The 10,581-nt window shown below is 44.8% G+C and overlaps 1 non-coding gene across 1 annotated transcript; it reads right to left on the bottom strand.

Moving 5' to 3' along the window:
• Positions 1-592: 592 nt before the first annotated feature.
• Positions 593-674, bottom strand: trnas-gcu (transfer RNA serine (anticodon GCU)). The gene has a single exon. It is a non-coding gene; the product is annotated as a tRNA-Ser (tRNA).
• Positions 675-10,581: the final 9,907 nt, after the last annotated feature.

Here is a 10,581-nt window from a genome sequence, read left to right as displayed (position 1 = left end):
CTTGGACATTTACTTCAGGAGCACAGAGCTTTATATCACTGCAACATGAGTTCCAATCTTCAGATTCTGTTCACTTTTCATATTATTTTCTACCAGTCCACTAGCTTTTATTAATTCAGTATTCGGGTCTCTGCTCCTCCACCGTTTCTAACATCTCACCTCTTACAAAAAAACACTCTGATCTGTCGTAGGTAGTAGATGACCCCTCATTTTAAACTCCATCTGCCAAAGCATTGCTCACTCACTTAATCTATCAAGAAGATTTGAAAATAAATTTCTTGCCAAAGGATAATTTTCGGCATCTGCTCCCTCGCCATTTGCTTTTCCCATTTGTCTTTCACTTGGCGCAATACAGAGAAAGTAAAGATGGAAGGAAGGAGGGGAGGAAAAATCCTGCTCCGTTTCGTGATCCCTATTTGATCTTCATTCCAGTGCAGTTTGAGTGAAGAATTCCAATTGTCTGTCTCAATTTTAAATAAGTATAACAAATTCTGGAATCACTGTCTGGACATTGACAAGAACAGGTTTCGAGGCTGACTTCACACATAAACTCCCCCATCATAAACGAAACACTAAACAGTTCATAAACTGGCGACAAGGATGGGATTCGATCCCACGTGTGCAGAGCACAATGGATTAGCAGTTCATCACCTTAACCTCTCGGCCACCTTGTCAGCTGTAGAGGCATAGCTGTCACCTTCAGCACAGTTTCTGGCTGTGCAGCCAGCTGTGCAATGATGGAAATATATCTTCTGTCAGTAAATGAAGTTGGGAATGGAGCGGTGTGAAACATTTCCAGACCATGTCCAACACGTTTCTACTCAGTGTGAAAACCCACCACGGAAAGACTGGAACATACAATCATTTCATCACATCATGATTAACATCACTCAGACACCTGAACCATTAGGTCACTGACGAAGTCATGATGACCGAATTTCTCATGAAATGACAACTGAACTAACTGACTGGAAGAATTGCTTTAACTCCACATGATCAGCGAGGAACAGCCTCAGGCCGACTTGTCGGGTGGTGTAAACAGATATCACTGCTTCTGATCTTCACCAGAACAGAGAGTGAGATGTTACATTGATCATCAAACAGACTGTGAGAGAATACAACAGAATAAAACACATGGAGAGACACTGTGGAATAACAAATAGATTTGATTGGAATGTTGAAATTTTGATTGGAATGGATAAAACACCAGAAACAGCAGATTAAATTGGGATTCTCATCATTATTTGATCTGGGACAGAAAAGAGAAACTGATGGAAAGAAGAGAAGAAGGAAGAAAAGAAAGGATGGAACTGTTCAATTTTTTCAGTTTTTTCACTCGCCCATCAAAGCTGATAAAAAAAATTGCAAGTAACAGAGAATTTCACCAAAAATGGAGATTAAATGTTGCTGAAACCTTGGATCGAAGGATGCCCCAACAGATCACCTGTTTAACTGTCTCCTCACTGGGGGATTTCAATCAGTGAGCAATATTGTTCTCTACTTTTTTTGTTAATTGGTCCCAGAACTGTCACTTGGAATTAATATCTGCGTTCCTACTCCTGAATAATAAAATTGTGAGTTTCTCGATATTTTCTGGACACAGTTCCTGCTTAAAGAATTAAGAACTCTTTTCTAATTTACACAATATCCTTGGTGCTGCTCTCTCTTCTCCCAAACTTCATCTCATGTGACTGTTCCATCATCACTCTGACAGTGGGAGGGGTTGATCCAACTATCTTCAGCATTAACCCTTTACATCCTTATACCACACTGTCTGTCCAAAAAAAATGGGTGGAGGGAACTTCCTTCATTTATCAAAACACCAACAGCAGCACAGTGGCGCAATGGTTAGCACCGCAGCCTCACAGCTCCAGCGACCAGGATTCAGTTCTGGGTACTGCCTGTGTGGAGTTTGCAAGTTCTCCCTGTGTCTGTGTGGGTTTCCGCCGGGTGCTCTGGTTTCTTTCCACCTCCAAAAGACTTGCAGGTTGATAGATAAATTGGCCATTGGAAATTGTCCCTTGTGTAGGTACGTGGTAGGAGAATGGTGGGGATGTGGTAGAGAATATGGGATTAATGTAGGATTAGTATAAATGGGTGGTTGCTGGTTGGCACAGACTCGGTGGGCCGAAGGGCCTGTTTCAGTGCTGTATCTCTAAATAAGAAAAGTAAAATAAAAGCTACCAGTCGTAAATCAACTCAAACCCATTAGAGAGATAGAGGGAGACTGTCAGAGAACTTCCTGCATCCAGTCCTGACCCTGTCACACTCAGCAGCTTCTCACCCAGACCCCACTCTCATCAACACTGAACATTGTTACCGAGACCCTTCAAATACTGTTTATAAAAGGTAGAAAAATTCAAACATCATCACAGCTAGATTGAATAGAACAAAGTTTAATATCTTCTCGTCGTCACTCGATAACCACATGAGACAGTCCTTAAATCAGAAGCATAAATTATCAGCTGTAAGAATGTTTGTCATTGGGTTGAATCATTTCTGTGTGAGGAATGTTCCAGCATCATAAACCAGGGGAACGTGTTGACTGAGCCGTGTTTTCATCTCTTCTGGGCAGTTGGACTGTTCACCCTTCATTCTGCTCTGATTCACTTTCCCAAAGCGGATCTCCAGATTCTCAAATCTGGAGACTGGGTTTTCTTATTTGGTTCCTGTTGATTTTTCTTCCTCCTGAATGATAATATATTCCAAACTCGGATGAACCTTTCCCTGTGTCCCGGTCTCGGTTAAAAGCGACAAATAACGGCACCAACATTCTGAAACAGACAACACGGTCACATTCTGCTTCAGTGAGATTAATGCTGAGGCAGTTTCCGTGTCGAATGCGATTGTGAACAAATTTCTCTCAAGGAAATTGTGAGTGATCAAGTATTTGCACTGAATTTCTGTGCAAGAAGGGACAGTTTCAAACAGCCATTCCCAAATCAATTCCTTCACAAAGACAAAGGCTGTGCTGTCTTAACGTGTGTCTCAACGTCACAAACAAATTTGAACTCGAAGTTCAGGAGAAGACAGAGATGTGAATGATCGACAGTGTAATCTTTAAATCATAACTTTCCGTTTCTTCGTTGAAGTGAGGCTCAACCCTAAGCCACTAGAGATCGCGAAAGCTACAAACTTGGATCCAGAAATCAGAAAAGTAGTGAAACAGTTGGTGAGTACATTGTGACACTGAAGAATTTATCACCACATTGCAACATTGGCACATTCTTAGACCGTACATTATGAGACAGATTTGTGCTTATATTGGTGGATGAGGAAAGATACCAAACACACAAAATCCCAATTTGAGCTAGTGTGTAAGATTGCTCTTTCCACGGAGATAGCATCAAAGAATGCTCGTGAATTTCGTCCTATGCCAGTGACAGTAACACACTTCAGAGGAACTTAAACACACTGGTAAAATGGGCTTTCACACAACAGATTACATTTTACACAGAAAATTGTGAAGTGATACAGTTTGGGAGGAAGAATGAGACAATGTACACCAATCTTTTTTGATCAAGGTTTGAAAAGGTTGCAAAGAGCAAACAGGACACTTGGCTTTATTAATAGAGGCACAGAGTAAAAGCAAATAAGTTATGCTAAACCTTTATAAAACAGTGGGGCTGAATGGCCTACTCCTGTACCTCCACAGAAAGCTTCCACTCCAGGCTCGGACACCCTCTTCAGGATCACTCTCCATACATCCCGCCACTCCACGCACGGATATCTCCCTCAGGATCAGATCACAGCTCCACAGTCCTGCCACATCCAGTCGTGAATGGTGGTGGATAATTAAATAACTAACAAGATGAGGAGGCTCCAAAAATATTCACATCCTCAATGATGGTGGTGCTGAGCACGTCAGTGCAAAAGATGAAGCTGAAGCATTTGCAACCATCTTCAGTCAGAAATATTAAGTGGATTTGATCTGTGCTAATTTCAGCTCCTCATGCTCGCTGGTGCCTTGGTTCTCTGGTGCTAATTTCAGAGTAAATCATGCAGCTTGACAATTGGAGCCAAAGAAAAAGACACAGGAGAGGTTGAAAGTGCCAAAACCTGGGATTGAATCAAGAACTGTTTAACTGTTAGTACAACACGAACTCAACAAAGCTATTTCAACAACACACTAAAGCCACCATTCTGTCACTGCTTTGGAAGACAATATATACATTAAAGTGTTTGTAAAAAGTTACAGAACACAACATGTGAGTAATATTCCCCATTGTTTTCTCAGTACTTTTGGACTGTCAAGTGGGAGACAACCAGAAGTCCCACTGTGCCACACTGACCCTGAGCTGTGAGTGAAATGAGATAAAGTTCAATCTTTAGCAGAGAGATTCTGGAGAGAGGTCAGAGTCCTGAATCAAGGAAAGACTTTCTGACACAATAAAAGCAAAATACTGCAGATGCTGGAAATCTGAAATAAAAACAAAAAGTGCTGGAAATACTCAATAGCTCTGGCAGCATCTGTGGTGAGAGAAACAGAGTTACTGTTTCTGGTCTGTGACCTTTCATCAGAACTGACACAGGTTAGAAAATAATTCGGTTTTAAACAAGTGAAGGGGAGGGGCATGTGGGAGAGAACAAAGGGGAAGGTGTTTGATAGGGCAGAGGGCAGGAGAGATTAAATAACAAAGCTGTCCTGGGACAAATGCAAAGAGTGTGTTAATGCTTGTGGTTGCCTGACACCAGTCATGCTCTGATGTTATTGAACACAATGTTCAATCCACAAGGCTGTAGAGTGCCGAATCAAAAGGTCAGGCGCTGCTCCTCGAGCTTGGGTTGATTTTCACTGGAACACTGGAACAGGCCAAAGACAGAAATGTTGACATGAGAGCAGGGGGGAGTGTTGAAATGGCAAGCAACCAGAAGCTCAGGATCATGCTTTCGGCCTGAGCAGAGGTGTTCCATCTAATCTGCGTTTGGTCTCCCCAGTTTAGAGGAGACCGCATTGTGAGCAGTGAATACAGTATACATAATTGAAAGAAGTACAAGTAAATCGCTGCTTCACCTAAAAGGAGTGTTTGGGGCTTTAGATAATGAGCAGAGAGGAGGGAAAAGGGCAGGTATTATATCTCCTGCGATTGCATGGGAATGTGCCTTGGGAAGGGGACGAGGTATTGGGGGTAATGGAGGAGTGGACCAGGGTGTCGCGGAGGGAACAATCCCTTCGGAATGCTGACAGGGGAGTGGAGGATGCGTTTAGTGGTGGCATCACGCTGGTGGTGGCGGAAATGGTGGAGGATGATCCTTTGGATGTGGAGGCAGGTGGGGAGGAAAATGAGGACAAGGGGAACCCTGTCGCAGTTCTGGGAGGGAGGGGAAGGGGGAAGGCAGAGGTTGAGAGTTCTGTCAATTACACTGGGAGGGGGCGGGGTGGGAGTAGTTGAAATCTGGTGATGTTGTTGAATTTAATTTCAAACAATCCTTGAACTCTCTGCTGATAAAGACTGAAAAAGGGAAGAACAACCACACAACAAGGCTCTCAAATCCAAGACCCTGAGATTAAAAGTCTCATGCTGTACCAACTGAGTTAACAAGGCCTGATACAGTACTTCTACTCTGTCTGTTATTGGACGGATGCAGCTGTTGGCTCCACCCCAAAGGCGGGAATTTGTTCCACCAACTATGAAGCAGCTTCCTATCAATTCCCCAGATTATCAGTAAATCCACTTACAGAAGCCCCAAAGTGTGATATATTCCTCTCACTCATCGATAATAAAACTGAAATATTTTTACCTTCCAAATGCTGCCATCCATTTTGTCAGTATTTATTTCTCTCTCCTTTTTATTTAGTTCATGCATTTCTTCAGAATTTTTTTTTCAATTATATCTGAGGGAAGAAATGAACAGATCTGGCAGCTCAAAACTGGGCATCCATGAGGCACTGTGGGCCATCAGCAGCAGCAGAATTGTATGTAAACACAATATGTTACCTCATGGCCTGGCATATCCCTCACTCTACCATTACCATCAAGCCAAGGGAGCAATAGTGCTTCAATGAAGTGTGCAGGAGGGCAAAGCAGGAACAGCACCAAGCAGACCTAAAAATGAGTGAAGCTACAACACAGGATTACTTGCATGTCATATAGCGGAAGCAGCATGCAATAGATAAAGCTGAGTGATCTCACAACCAACAGATCAGATCAAAGCTCTGCACTCCTGCCACATCCAGTCCTGAATGGTGGTGGATAATTAAACAATTAACAGGAGGACGAGGCTCCACAAATATCCCCATCCTTAATGATAGGGGAGACCAGTATATCAGTGCAAAATACAAGGTTGAATCATTTGCAACCATCTTCAGCCAGAAGTGCCAAGTAGATGATCCATCTCGGCCTCCTCCTGAGGTCCCCAGCATCACAGGTGCCAATCTTCAGCTAAATCCACTTCACTCCACATGATATCAAGAAATGGCTGAAGGCTCTGGATACTGACAACATCCTGGCTGCAGTGCTGAAGACTTGTGCTCCAGAACTAGCCACACCGCCCGCCAAGCTACAACACTGGCATCTACCCAGCAATGTGGAAAATTGCCCAGGTATGTTCTGTATACAAAAGGCAGGACAAATCCAACCCGGTCAATTCCTGCCCGATCAGCCTCCTCTTGATCATCAGTAAAGTGATGGAAGGTGTCGCTGACAGTGCTATCAAGCAGCACTTACACAGCAATAACCTACTCACCAATGCTCATTTTGGGTTCCGCCAGGGCCACTTAGTTCCTGACCTCATTATGGCCTTGGCCTAAATATGGACAGAAGAGCTGAATTCAGGAGGTGAGTTGAGGTGACAGTGACTGCTCTTGCCAAGGGCATCAAGGAGCCCTTGCAAAATTGAAGTCAATGGCAATCAAGGAGAAAAATCTCCACTGGTTGGAGTCATACCTTGCGCAAAGGAATATGGTGCTGGTTGTTGGTGGCCAATCATCTCAGTACCAGACATCGCTCAGGAGTTCCTCAGGGTAGTGTCCTAGGCCCCAACCGTCTTCAGTTGCTTCATCAATAAACTTCCTTCCATCATAAGGTCAGAAGTGGAAATGTTCACTGATGATTGCAAAATATTCAGTTGCATTAGTAACTCCTCAGATACTGAAGCAGTCCGTGTCCACATGTAGAGAGACCTGGGCAAGATTGGGCTTGGACTGATAAGTGGCAAGTAACATGCACGCCACAAAAATGCCAGGCAATGACCATTTCCAACAAGAGTGAATCTAACCATCTCCCCTTGACAGTCAATGACATTACCATTGCTGAATCCTTCACAATCAACATCCGGGGGGGTTACCAATGAGCAGAAACTGAATTGGATCAGTCATAAAAATACTGTAGCTACAAGAGCAGGTCAGAGGCTGGGAATTCTGCTGCAAGTAACTCACCTCCTGTCCACCATCTACAAGGCACAAGTCAGGAGTGTGATGTAATACTCCCCACTTGCCTGGATGAGTGGAGCTCCAACAACACCAAAGAAACTCAACACCATCCAGGACAAAGCATATCACTTGATCAGCACTCCATCCACTACTTTGAATATTCACTTCCTGCACCACCAGTGAGCAGTGGCAGCAGTGTGTACCATCTACAAGATGCACTGCAGCAACTCACCAAGCCTCCTTCGACAGCACCTTCCAAACCCCCAACCTCGACCACCTAGAAGGACATTGGATGAATGGGAACACCACCATCTGCAAGCTCCCCTCCAAGTTACACTCTGTCCTGACTGGGAACTATATCACCATTCCTTCACTGTCACTGGATCAAAATCTTGGAACTCCCTTCCTAACAGCACTGTGGGTCTACGTACAACACATGGACTGCAGCAGCTCCAAAAAGGCTGCTCACCACCACCTTCTCAAGGGCAATTAAGGATGGACAATAAAGGCTGCGTTTGCTGACAACGCAACCACTAAGTGGCACAACTCGCTTTCTCCCCCTGCTTTGCACCGGCCGCCTCCACCCTCCACAGTCGCTCGCTCCAGACCTCGCTGCTCCCCCCCCTACTTCCCTGGCCGATTGTCTCCCGATCATGTCACCCCATTCTCCAGTCGTTCGCTCACTCCCCACCCCCCCCTCCCCTCCAGCCGCTAGCTCTGGGCTGCGCTGCTTCCCTTCTCTCGGCTACTTGCTCCCACGTTTGTCCAGTCTCCACGTGCCGCCCGAAGAAGCAAGGTGGGCTGCAAAGTGTGACGTAGGAGTGAGTAGTGAGTGGCCTGGAGGAGGGAAGTGGCACGGCCTAGTGCTTGCGGCTGGAGCGGGGGTTGGGGGGCAGAGAGCAAGCGGCCATAGAGCTGGATGACGCGAGTGGGGAACAATTGTCCAGGGGAGCATCGAGGTGTGGAGCGAGCGGCTGAGGGGAGGAAGCGTCGAGGCCTGGAGCGAGTTGCCGAGGGGGGAGAGCTCCAGCCTCAAAGTCTCCTATTCAGCCGCTTCCTCCAGCTGAGTGAGGGGCTGGATACCCGATGACTCTTTAGCGCACATGTGCGAAGATGGACCAGGCGCAGATATGCGATGATGTTGGCGCTGCGCAAGGACATCATCCTACGCATGTGCCACTTAATCCTGGCAAGATGTAGCTGTGCCTATGCACAGCTTGGCACAGTCCGATGATGTCAGCGGGCCGCTGCGTTGAAATGAATCACATTGTGTCAGCAGTGCCCACAACCCAGGAAAGAATAAAAAAGAGATTTACCACAATGGTAGCAGGGTGAGGGATTTCAGTTATGTGGAGAGATTGGAGAAGCTGGGGTTGTTCTCCTTGCAGCAGAGAAAATCCAGAAGACATTTGACACATTTGTTCAATATCATGGACGTTTTCAATAGTTTAAATCAGGAGAAACTGTTTCCTGTTGTAAAAGGGTCAGTAAGCAGAGGACACAGATATCAGGTGATTGGAGAAGAACCAGAGGTGACATGAAGAACCATTTTTTACACAGCAATGTGTTGTGATAAAGAAAGAAAAGACTTGCATTTCTATAGCACCTTTCAAGGCCACTGGATATATCAAAGCACTTTGTAGACAATGAAATACTTTTGAAGTGTAATCACTGTTGTAATGTCAGAAATGCAGCAGCTGATATTCACAAACAGCAATGTGATAATGACCAACTGATCTGATTCAGGGGCAAATATTGATCACAACACCAGGGAGAATTGCTCTTCACTTGTTTGAAATTGCAGCATGGGATCTTTTACATTCACCCAAACATGCAGACCAGGTCTTGGTTTAACATCACACCTGAAAGGCAGCACCTTCAACACCCTCAGTGCTGCACTGGAGTGTCAGCTGTGAAATATGAACCCAGAAGCTTGTGATTTCGAGGTGAGTGTGACCGACTGAGCCACAGCTTTTACCCGAGTCTCAATCCTTCTACCAACAGTTTCTCTCTATCGGGTCTGTCACGACCCCTCATGATTGTGAACACCTCTATCAAATCTCCTCTCCAAGGAGAACAACCCCAGCTTCTCCAATCTATCCACATAACTGAATTCCTAACCACACGTTGCAGAAAGGAATTTTTCCTCATGTTCCTTCTGGTTTTGTGAGTCACCTTAAATCTGTAACCTTCGGTTATTGACCGTTCAGCAGTTAGAAACAGTTCCTCAGTATTTACTCTACCTCAAACCTTCAAGGAAGCTCTGCAAAGTAACTGAAAATCAAGTTGTCAGAAGTGGAATTTAAACACATGCCTCCAGTGAAAGCTGCAACCTGAACAGAGAAGCTGAAACCACTCAGTCACCTCAACTGTTCAGACGTTTTTGACCTCGTCCTCACTTCTGTACTTTGAAAGGTTCACTCAGTTCAGGAAATGTTCAATGTTACTGGAATGCTCAGTGACTGGGATATTAACTCCCCTGGGTTTTCCTGAGCTTGTTCTCGGTGTTTGGGGATGTTTGTCCTGGGCTGTGGAATCTTGCATCCCTGTAATGGACATTAACCCACTGATTGAATCTGTATTCACTGCTTTCCGCTGGTGCTGGGTAATTGCAGAGTGTGGGGCTGGAATGTTGCTGCTTGTCCCGGCCTCACTCACACTGGGAAAGAGTGAATAATTGATGCGTCTGTTTCTGTACCTGAAATGTGACTTCTATCTGCTGTTATTAACCGAGGCAGCGCTGCAGAAGGATACGTTAATAATCTCTCACTAATCAACTGCAAACAGTCAGAATGTGTAACTTTGAGCTGCGCTTTCTGCACCGTCAGGGCTGGAAAATGGAGGGAGGGAGAGACAGTGTCAGTATCTGAGTGTACACAGCACTGTACAGAGAAAGAGTCAATATACCGGGGCTGAGACACAGTGCATCTTTTCACATTTAATCACAATAATATCCGGAGTCAGGAACTGAAAATGATGAAAAACTGAATAGCAAGAGCAAAAGTAAGAAAAGTAAGTAATTATAGATTAGCTGATCAGCTTTCACTGTGTTACCTGGTAATCTACAGTTTTATATTTAATGCTCTCTCCACTGTGGCCAGGGAATGATTTCTTCTCAAAGGCTGAACATTAACAAAACTTCTTGGAATTTAAAATCTTTTAAAAGTAATTCCATGGAGCGAATGGGGCAAAGTCAAATAACTGCACCA

The sequence above is a fragment of the Heterodontus francisci genome, unplaced genomic scaffold (assembly GCF_036365525.1).
Source record: "Heterodontus francisci isolate sHetFra1 unplaced genomic scaffold, sHetFra1.hap1 HAP1_SCAFFOLD_121, whole genome shotgun sequence".
Lineage (NCBI taxonomy): Eukaryota > Metazoa > Chordata > Chondrichthyes > Heterodontiformes > Heterodontidae > Heterodontus > Heterodontus francisci.
Note: the sequence above shows the minus strand (reverse complement) of the source record. Positions and strands in the feature narration are given on the sequence as shown.